Source organism: Schistocerca cancellata, chromosome 7 (genome assembly GCF_023864275.1).
Source record: "Schistocerca cancellata isolate TAMUIC-IGC-003103 chromosome 7, iqSchCanc2.1, whole genome shotgun sequence".
NCBI classification, from domain to species: domain Eukaryota; kingdom Metazoa; phylum Arthropoda; class Insecta; order Orthoptera; family Acrididae; genus Schistocerca; species Schistocerca cancellata.
Window position 1 is genome coordinate 253,356,818 of NC_064632.1, and position 11,410 is coordinate 253,368,227.

At 40.9% G+C, this 11,410-nt stretch overlaps 1 pseudogene; it reads left to right on the forward strand.

The window, feature by feature from the left end:
• The first annotated feature begins 898 nt into the window (after positions 1 to 898).
• LOC126093049 (5S ribosomal RNA) lies at positions 899 to 1,017 on the forward strand (annotated as a pseudogene).
• Positions 1,018 to 11,410: the final 10,393 nt, after the last annotated feature.

Consider the following 11,410-nt stretch of genomic DNA (forward strand, 5'->3'; position numbering starts at 1 on the left):
TTCTAGGGGACTGATGACCACAGATGTTAAGTCCCATAGTGCTCACAGCCATTTGAACCATTTTATTTGTTGAAGGGGCTACAGCCACAATCTCCCCGCACGTGACGAAGAAAGGCGTAACTGTATGTCGTACAATTAATATTGCAGGCACTCTCACAGAAGCAAATTAAAAACTGACCCCAAACTCTGGTTTGAGCAAGGTTTGCTGACACTTACTTTGTTGTCCAGGATAATGCCCTAACTGGCAGTCAACCTCCAGTCAATCTCCATTACTACATTATCAGGTGACCTGACTGAAAAGATGCAAGAATTTTACAACAGCCCAATTTGCACAATTAATTGGGAATGAAATATTAAAACAAAATAAATAAATCTTAAACAATTAAATGAACAAGTAATGATGCGGCGCGTGTCAGAGTGGGCGTAACAAGCTTTAAGCGGTCATGAATCTTCGCATGACGGCTGTCTCTGGTACAGAGAAGGTGGAAGAGAACCAGAGATGCATCAGGCGACCGTATAGTCTGTAAAGGTAGAGGGACAATTTCAGAATTTCCTAGGTCCAGTGGCAGCAGCGAATGCAGTAATGAAGATGCATGTTGAACAGTGAGACTGCATGAAACCAAACAATGTACTGAATCTGTGTGAATGATAAATATCATTTCCACGTGAACTGCGGTGAAACTACGTACGCAGTTTAAAGGATATTTCAAGTATGAATTTGTGGTATAAAAGACTAAATTACACGACGAAAACCTTAGGTCTTATTATTATTTTAAAACACTTAACTAGAAAATTGCTAGAAAGCTGATACGATGATCAGAGAGATGACGATGGTTGGCTGTTTTCAAGTGCTGCCAATTTCTGTAGACATATTTGTGATACATTAAAGCAATTAGAGGGCAACGGCCGTGCCGCAGTGGATACACCGGTTCCCGTCAGATCACCGAAGTTAAGCGTTGTCTGGGCGTGGCCGGCACTAGGATGGGTGACCATCCGGGCCGCCATGTGCTGTTGCCATTTTTCGAGGTGCACTCAGCCTCGTGATGCCAATTGAGGAGCTACTCGACCGAATAGCAGTGGCTCCGGTCAAAGAAAACCATCGTAACGACCGAGAGAGCGGTGTGCTGACCACACGCCCCACCTATCCGCATCCTCAGCTGAGGATGACACGGCGGTCGGATAGACCCGATGGGCCACTTGTGGCCTGATGACGGAGTACATAAAGCAATTAGATGTCAGACACGAAACATTGTGGATTAACTTTGGTCATTAAATGAAAACTAATTAAATATACACACACAGAGACGCGCAACAGAATCCAGCAGGATTAGTACACAGCTATAACAATACGGATTAACATTTACAGGTTCACGTATTTTCCATGTAATTACTGACTGACGAAACTTTATGACGCTAATTATCTTAACTACGAGAAAACCGTCAAAGGCACATAAACTTTGAGCGCAACACAGAAAAAGTAACATAAAATCCTCTTCAGTGTTGAATGGCTGTCTACTGCTCATTACAAATAATGTTTTATTACTGAAATCACACTAAATCCAAAGTCATAATTAAGCATTTACTAGAAAACCTCATATTGTAAGATTCATGTACTGATGCTGCTTTGATCAACACGTCAGCGGACTCAATTTTGTGAATGATCTTCATTGAGACTGAAGCTGCATCTGCCATGAATCGTTTAAATGACTTAGTACCGCCAGCAGCTTTCACTTTTTTCTTTGTTCGTTGTACGATTGTACAACTTTGGGCTTAGACCATTATGGAGTGTCCATCGTACGCAATATACACATAATGGCCGAAACGTCATGCAAATGTGTACTGAATAAAGAAATTAAAAATATCGACTACCGGCGGTATTAAATCATTTAAACCAGGGGTTCCCAACAAAATTTTCTCGAGGACCCCCTCTTCGAGCATGATTGGTACCTTGTCATATCATAGTATCAAGTACCTAAAAAAGCCAAATTAAGAGTCTTTTTATACGTTTTCTATTTTTTGTACTTAGAAAAAACAATGACATTCGTTATTGAAAAAATATTGAGCTTAAAACTTTTTCAATTTAGCCATCATTGTTATTGTTAAATTTTTGATTATTGCTCAAAATTTTTGTCTTCAAATCTAGATATTTAGTATCACAAACTTCTTAAAAAAATAAAAATTGAGTATGAACTGAAAATGACACGAAAAAATTAAAACTGAGTGTATTGGTCTTTCAAGTATACTACACTTGAGATTGCATTGGTTCAAATGGTTCAAATGGCTCTGAGCACTATGGGACTCAACTGCTGTGGTCATAAGTCCCCTAGAACTTAGAACTACTTAAACCTAACTAACCTAAGGACAGCACACAACACCCAGCCATCACGAGGCAGAGAAAATCCCTGACCCCGCCGGGAATCGAACCCGGGAACCCGGGCGTGGGAAGCGAGAACGCTACCGCACGACCACGAGATGCGGGCCTGAGATTGCATTGAGTAGACATGAGTGAAAAATAAGAAAACACTAATTTCATACATGGTACTATATATTTGAAAAAATACAGTTACAACAGAGTACTCCATCAGTGTACAGTTAGTTTTAATTTTCAGTTCTTATTGAGATGAGTTCCATCTGACCTTTGAGTCCATTACTTCTGAAATATTAGGTTCAAACTTGAAACTTTCACTCTGAAATACGACCACATGTCGAGCCTATTCCTATATTTGTTTTTGATGAAACACATGCAAGAAAATGCTTGCTCACACCAATATGTGGTTGCAAATGGAAGGTTCTTTTTCATTGCCTTATCTCCAAGTTTCTTGTAGTCCTTGCGTGCTGATGTCCAGAAGTCTGTAATTTTATCACCGATGAAAATGTTTATCATCGTCCCACAGCTAGACAGATTCACAAGTTGATCTTGCTCTTCTTCAGTGATGCCTTGGATTTTGTCTATTTCTTCACAGCTGAAGGGATTGCTAATCCATCTGACGTCAGGGTGAGGTTCAGAGAAATAGTCTCTAAAAGTGGTGGCTAGGCTGCGTAGATGCTCGGCTATATTGATCTTGATCTGGCCAGGCAAACTCTCCTCTGATGACTCCAAGAATTATTTTAAAGTAGAAAATTTAATTAGTGACCTATTTTCTATACTTGACGCCAGATCTGACACTTTTTGACCATAGCACTAATCTTATCCTCAACTTTGAACATGTCTACATTTTTTCCTTGTAAGCTCAAGTTTAACACATTCAAGTGTTCAAACACATCAGCTAAGTGCGCAACTGAGCAAAGCCAAGAGAAGTTAGTGAGAAAATCGACGTACTTTGTGTCAAGAAGGAAGACACGAACCTAGTCTCTAAGTTCAAAAATCTTGACAAGATCGTACCTTGAGAAAGCCATCTTACTTCCGAATGAATAAGATGTTGCTCATGCTCACCGCTGATGTTTACACAACAAAGAAAATAATCTGGATTGCAGATGTCGAGTTTTAATGTAGTTGATGATTTGAACTACTTCGTTACGTATCTTTTGCAAAGGTTTGGGAAATCTTTTGGCTACTAAGGCTTCACGACGGATACAACAGTGAGTCCATTTTACCTCAGGGGCTACTGCTTTGATACGAGCTAGAAGTCCTGTTTTTTTTGCCAGCCATTGACTTTGCTCCATCCGTCGATAGCCTACACATTTTTTCCAGGTGACATCGTGTTCATTGAGATAAACATTTAATGCAGTAAAAATATCGTCTGCTGTTGTATGCAGTAGTTCGCATGAAAAAAGAAAATCTTCGAACACTTGGTCCTCCCATAAGAATCGTGCGAAAGCCAACATTATAGCTTTTTTTTATGTCTCTGCTTTCATGCAATTGTAGAGTGTACATGTCACTCATGCAAAGTCTAGCCAGTAATGTTTCTTCGATGTTAACTGTCATATCAGTAATTCTTCGTTGAACAGTATTATTTGAGAGCGGGACAGTTCCTATTACCTTAGCAGCTGCATCATCTATCATTCTCTTGCAAAGTATTATTGCTGATGGCAGTATAAGTTCCTCAGCAATTGTGTGGTTTTTCCCACATTTAGCAACAAGCTGAAACACCTCGTAGGACGCAAGGGTTGCATTTTCATTTACATTTGCACTATAGTGTTTGGTAATTGTTTTACGAGATGTTTTCAACTCTCCTAATTTATTTTTGAAAAAATCTAATGACTTACTTTTGTATTCTGGGTGCTTTGTTTCAAGATGGCGCCAGAGTTTTGCTGGTTTCATACATTCATTTGAAAGGCTTTCATAGCAAATTACACATTGAGGTTTAGGCGGTTGCTCAGGTCCAGTGAACGTAAAACCGATTTCCAAGTAATCAGAGCTATATTTTCAAATTTTTCCAGTAAGCTTAACACTGATCTTGGAAGGGTTAGATTCAAGGGACACCGACGATTTAGGTTCAGTAGACACTGACAACTTCGGTTCGAGAGCCACTGACTTACTTGCTTGAACATCAAATGCATTATCTTCCTCTTCATCTGTAGGCCTTTCTCGTTTTAACGAACCACTTTTTAACCAACGGTCCATTTTTAACTACGCGAACTGTAGCTTCCGCGAAAAAGAACGCTTTACAAACACTACTGTTTTACTACAGAATATTGAATATGTAAGCAACACGGTCTGTGAAAGCACTGGCAAAAAATTAACAATGGCCGAAATGCGAGTTTCTGTGTAAAATGACTGTCAGTTGTCAGCTGAGAAGACGCAGTGCGCGCGGTCTAACGGCATACAGCAGAACTATTTGCCTCTATCTAATTCTAGTTTTGCGCTAGAGTGTGCTAGTGTCAGTTGGCTCTAGGAAGACGCTAGACGCAGAAGTTCGCTTTCGCTAAAGCTCTGCTCATGCAGGAAGCGGCCAAAACAAGAAGTCTGTTATCATACGAAATATATTTAATATATTTTTTATTCTAATAGCATCTTGAGGACCCCTCTGGCATTTAAACATATTGGCAACTTTTGTTTTAATATAACTTACGTTGTTTAATATTGAATAAGAACTGCTTATTTGTAAAGTGGATGGGCTGAATGACCATTTAGACTAATACGTACAGCAATAAAGCTGCGTGTTTTTCTTTTAATTTTAAGCAGGACGACGCGTTACAGCACCATCCTGCTCTCCTCGGGTGCGTTCTACAGTAGTGACATGTACATTACATTAATCTGAAGTGTGATTAGGTTGAATTGCTGTATGTGCCAGTGAAGATATGTATCGAAATAAAATCCTATAAGATTTTAGTGTTGTACGTTAAGTGATTTGTATATTTAGGCCGTTTCATTAGTGCCAGACAAGTAAACTTCCAACAAAAACGTAGGTAAATGCACTAACGAAATCATCTAAACATGCAAATCACACAACATATGTATTTTTCTGTACAGGATACATAATCTCCCTGGTACATCTAGCAAATAATCCTGATCGCACTTCAGATTAAAGTAATGTACATGTAACTGGAATGCACCTGATCACGGCAGCATTCTGCCGATACGCGTCGTGCTCGTTCGATATTAGTAAAAAGTGACAGTAGAAATTATTTCATGAATTTACAATACAGTCGCTGTCCTCAAAATGTTCCAGATAATATGGATAAATTTAAGTTTAAACCTGCATGCGTTAGACGGGCCTGGAATGAATTCTGGTTGTACATTGCAAAGACTTCACTTGCATTTTTAGGTGCGTGACTCTTACACCTTGTAAATTTTCGGGGGAAAGCCACAGGCTTCATAGAATCTCCCACAAGTTATAATTCTTCGACTTAAGAGTTTGTAACAGCTACCGTATATACACTTTAAATTACTTTTCTACCCTCGTTCTGAGACTTCATTATTTTGTTATTAGCAATTTGTATTTGGAGTTCGGAACGAATGAACACAATTCGGAAAAATTGCAGCAACTAACATGTAAGTTCACTAGTGCTCAACGTCGTTCACAGTTTGGCCGTCTGAACGTCAATTCAGAGTTTATGAATTTCCAAGCAAAGTTTGGCAGCGTTACTGTACGTGTATGTTCTTGTAGTTATTAAACGCTGTTCCCACAACTGAGCACTCACCACAAGCGGTTTCCGAATATGTATTGTGTAAATAAGCAGTCGCAATGAATATTAATTCTCTATGTGTCGCCAACGTCAACTCAGCAATGATAATATGTCCCCGTAAATTCAGTGTCATCCTTGGTAAGTCCTGATCGCAAATTTAAGGGTTATCGTAGTGGTTTGGGATCAATAGCTCAGCGCCTACACAAGGTAAAATTCTGGTCGTCAGTTGATGGAATTTTCTCACATCTTTTCACCGCTCGAACGATGGAATCGATGGTTACGGAAAATCAGTTGTCAGTGACGGTTGTAAGTAAGAGAATCCTCGTCCACCGCAGCATTTCGACGTGGTAAAATGTCTACTCTGTACTGGAACATACATAATGGATGTACGAGTACAGGATGTAGACACATGGTTGACGACATATGGAACTTTGGGTCTGGCAGTAAGCTGGCAAAGATAGCTAAGTTATATAAGGCGACCGCTCGCGAGAAGCGGGAAATCCGGATTCGATCCAACACAAATATTCATGTCGTCATTCCATTACACAGCTGATAGTAGTCCATATTTGCAACTGCGAATACATTCATGTATTTAATGAAGGGCTGTAGTCTGTTTTATCGGAGATGCATGCATGTCCGAAGCAACTTAACAGCTTAATTCGGAATAACACAGGTACTGCCGTATCATATAACAGGGGCAGGTTCCCTCATACACTAACGAAAAAAAAAAAATGCAAAAACCAAGATGGAGTTGTGGGACATAAACAAAGGTTCCTGGTAACCCATTGATGACAATGGGACAGCCGCTGGATCCGAAGTACTTGAATAATGTTAACTGAAGCCAACAGCTGTATTGGAATCCAACTTCGTTTATTCAAAACATGCTAACAGTTTCGAAGCTAAAAAGAGTCAGTCTGTCTCATCGTACGAATCACAATGACAAAGACCAACAGTGTCCTCAAGTGGAAACAGTAGAAGTTATTAAAAAACATATTATGCTGTCGTATGCGTCTAGTGCGTCTGACCATTGGTGTGCTTGTTACAGGAAAGTACGGAATCCAGTCGATTTTGGCCCCGCTGCACTCGACTTCGTTGGTTGCACATGCTGGCGTAACATTCTTCATAAGTTGTACTGTTTTCATTTGAAAATTCCGTTGGTCTTTATCACTGTGGCTCGTAGACTGATGGCAGATTACGTTTGGGTGTCGAAACTGGTAACTTGTACCGAAGAAACGGCGTTGGGCTACAATACAGCGGTCGATTTCGATTATCCTTACTCAGATAAACGAAAGTTGGTAGGGATGTTTCTACAGCTGAAAGATGTCTATTCAGATTTGGTGCCAGTCGCATATGAGTGGCGCTAGTAGCGTCACTATGAGGATTCAAATCAGGTTTGCTTTAATTACACGCTGTAAACGTCGTGAGCGTTAGTTACCTTTGGAATTGGGTGTGGGTTGGGTTGTTTGGGAGAAGAGACCAAAGAGCGAGGTCATCGGTCTCATCGGATTAGGGAAGGAAGTCGGCCGTGCCCTTTCAGAGGGACCATCCCTGGGCGATTTAGGGAAATCACGAAAAACCTAAATCAGGATTGCCGGACGCGGGATTGAACCGTCGTCCTCCCGAATGGATTGGGTGTGGTCAGCTGATATTACTCAAGACTGTCTTTAAGGCGACAAACACGCCAGTATCGACACCGCAGTGAGTTTGAACGTGGTCGTGTCACGTATGCTAGACTCACTGGACCTACCCGTGAAGTTATGACCTGGGGTGCGATTTCCTACGGCAACAGGAGTATTCTCGTTGTCATCCGACGCGTCCGGTCTGGAGAACTGTACGTCAATCTGGTGATTCGACCTGTTGTGCCGCCGATCATGAACAGCATTCCTGCGGTTGTTTTCCAACATGCTCTACAGAGTGCCGACATGTTGCCTTGGCCTTATCTATTACCAGATCCGTGCTCAATCGAGCACATATGGGATATCATTGGATGACAACTCCAGCGTCATCCACAAACAGCATTAACTGTCTCTTTATTGACCGACCAAGAGGAACAGGCACAGAATTTCATCCCACAAACTTGTAACACCGAAAATGCAGGCTGCATGGCACCTGCTACCAATATATAACTTTTTTCTGAATTGTATGTAAATATTTTTAATTTAAATGCTTTCTTTATTTGTAATTTAAATGCTTCCTTTTAATAAGTAAGGACATTGCTTCACTGTATGTGTACATTTAGGTAGAAGTCTGTTGGCGTTTCATTGTATTTACAGGGTGTTTCAAAAATGACCGGTATATTTGAAACGGCAATAAAAACTAAACGAGCAGCGATAGAAATACACCGTTTGTTGCAATATGCTTGGGACAACAGTACATTTTCAGGCAGACAAACTTTCGAAATTACAGTAGTTACAATTTTCAACAACAGATGGCGCTGCGGTCTGGGAAACTCTATAGTACGATATTTTCCACATATCCACCATGCGTAGCAATAATATGGCGTAGTCTCTGAATGAAATTACCCGAAACCTTTGACAACGTGTCTGGCGGAATGGCTTCACATGCAGATGAGATGTACTGCTTCAGCTGTTCAATTGTTCCTGGATTCTGGCGGTACACCTGGTCTTTCAAGTGTCCCCACAGAAAGAAGTCACAGGGGTTCATGTCTGGCGAATAGGGAGGCCAATCCACGCCGCATACCTTATGTTTCGGATAGCCCAAAGCAATCACACGATGATCGAAATATTCATTCAGGAAATTAAAGACGTCGGCCGTGCGATGTGGCCGGGCACCATCTTGCATAAACCACGATGTGTTCGCAGTGTCGTCTAAGGCAGTTTGTACCGCCACAAATTCACGAAGAATGTCCAGATAGCGTGATGCAGTAATCGTTTAGGATCTGAAAAATGGGCCAATGATTCCTTTGGAAGAAATGGCGGCCCAGACCAGTACTTTTTGAGGATGCAGGGACGATGGGACTGCAACATGGGTCTTTTCGGTTCCCCATATGCGCCAGTTCTGTTTATTGACGAAGCCGTCCAGGTAAAAATAAGCTTCGTCAGTAAACCAAATGCTGCCCACTTGCATATCGCCGTCATCAATCCTGTGCACTATATCGTTAGCGAATGTCTCTCGTGCAGCAATGGTAGCGGCGCTGAGGGGTTGCCGCATTTGAATTTTGTATGGATAGAGGTGTAAACTCTGGCGCATGAGACAATACGTGGACGTTGGCGTCATTTGGACCGCAGCTGCAACACGGCGAACGGAAACCCGAGGCCGCTGTTGGATCACCTGCTGCACTAGCTGGGCGTTGCCCTCTGTGGTTGCCGTACGCGGTCGCCCTACCTTTCCAGCACGTTCATCCGTCACGTTCCCAGTCCGCTAAAATTGTTCAAACAGATCCTTTATTGTATCGCTTTTCAGTCCTTTGGTTATATTAAACCTCCGTTGAAAACTTCGTCTTGTTGCAACAACACTGTGTTCTAGGCGGTGGAATTCCAACACCAGAAAAATCCTCTGTTCTAAGGAATAAACCATGTTGTCTACAGCACACTTGCACGTTGTGAACAGCACACGCTTACAGCAGAAAGACGACGTACAGAATGGCGCACCCACAGACTGCGTTGTCTTCTATATCTTTCACATCACTTGCAGCGCCATCTGTTGTTGAAAATTGTAACTACTGTAATTTCGATAGTTTGTCCGCCTGAAAATGTACTGTTGTCCCAAGCATATTGCAACAAACGGTGTATTTCTATCGCTGCTCGTTTAGTTTTTGTTGCCGTTTCAAATATACCGGTCATTTTTGAAACACCCTGTATCTGTGTTTTACTGTGAAACTTATAAGCTCTAGGAAAAAGCCAAAGGAACTGTTATTTGCATCGACTAGGAGCGATAATAGTAGTGCTTGTGCGTTGTAAAATCATTGGGTAGGGGGTTGTTAGGCAGAGCGCGCGGAGAGAGAGGGAGAGAGAGAGAGAGAGAGAGAGAGAGGGAGAGACGGGTTCCAGCGCTTGTAGTGTGCGGAAGTGTCATGTTAACGCTCTCGCAGTAGAGAGTACCATTTCTGGCGGCATCATGTACGCACGCCGGCCAGGTGTCTAGAGCAGGAGTACGGACAGTGGGCGGGCGGAAGAGGCTGTATTAGTTACGATTGTCCGTTCCTATAATTAGCCGTGGCTCCACGATATGCTACCCTCTTTAACAACAGCAGCAGTTCCAGCAAGGCGGTTTCGTCGTCGGCTCCGAGTTTCGTCGTCTGCGCAGCACTGAAGTAAGACTGTTCATTGGTAGAAAGTATTAACGGCTAACCCAGCAGCACAAATGAATGTGATTTGATTGATAAGATTTATTTAAATAATAATCATGTAAACTCAGGGTGATTGTGTCCTCATTGCCCCCAGACATTGTTACCAAGAGGATCCTCGTTCCTTTTTTTCCTAATACGCTAACTGAGTGTCATAAGAAACAAATTGAATAGTTACAGCCAGTTTATTAATGAATAATTTCTCTTTTAAGAATTTTAGCCTCAGTCTACTTTCAATTAACTGTTGTACAACACACGCTTCAGTATATGACTAAAGTAAAGCAATTTCATTTTTTTTAGTTTGAGAATCAATCAACTGAGTGTCATAAGAAACAAATTGAATAGTTACAGCCAGTTTATTAATGAATAATTTCTCTTTTAAGAATTTTAGCCTCAGTCTACTTTCAATTAACTGTTGTACACACACGCTTCAGTATATGACTAAAGTAAAGCAATTTCATTTTTTTAGTTTGAGAATCAATCACTGGAAAAAATCCAAATCTAAAGAAACGCACAAATTAAAAGGGCAGAAGTTTTATTATTTTACATATAGCTTGGAGCACATGGCTCTTTAGTTTGGGACGTATTCTAGTATTTAATTCCGTTCAAGCCAGTAAAAAAGGCTCAGTTATTCGGACAATAATATGAAATCCAATTTGCAAAATAAGTAATGGCAAAGTAAAAAGTGCTTGCTTTTTTTTTTCTAATTTACTTTGATGACGTTATGCTGACTACCTTTTTCAAAATTTAATCCCAAACATAACGTAAGAGTGACTTCTCAGTTTTCTTTATCATTACATACTCACTTAAAATTAGTTGCTGCGTCAGTGTTTAATAATACATGTTTTTCTTTCGCATCATCTTGTACGGGATATGTTAATTACTTCCTTTTCGCTCATTAGTGTAACTTTTGGATTCATGATCAGTGGTACCCCTTTCTGTCCAGTGTTGTTCGTGAGTGAATGCACAAAATAACTTTCATTTTCCAAATTATAGCCCTGTTTGGTTTAATTATTTTAATTTTTAGTAGACTTT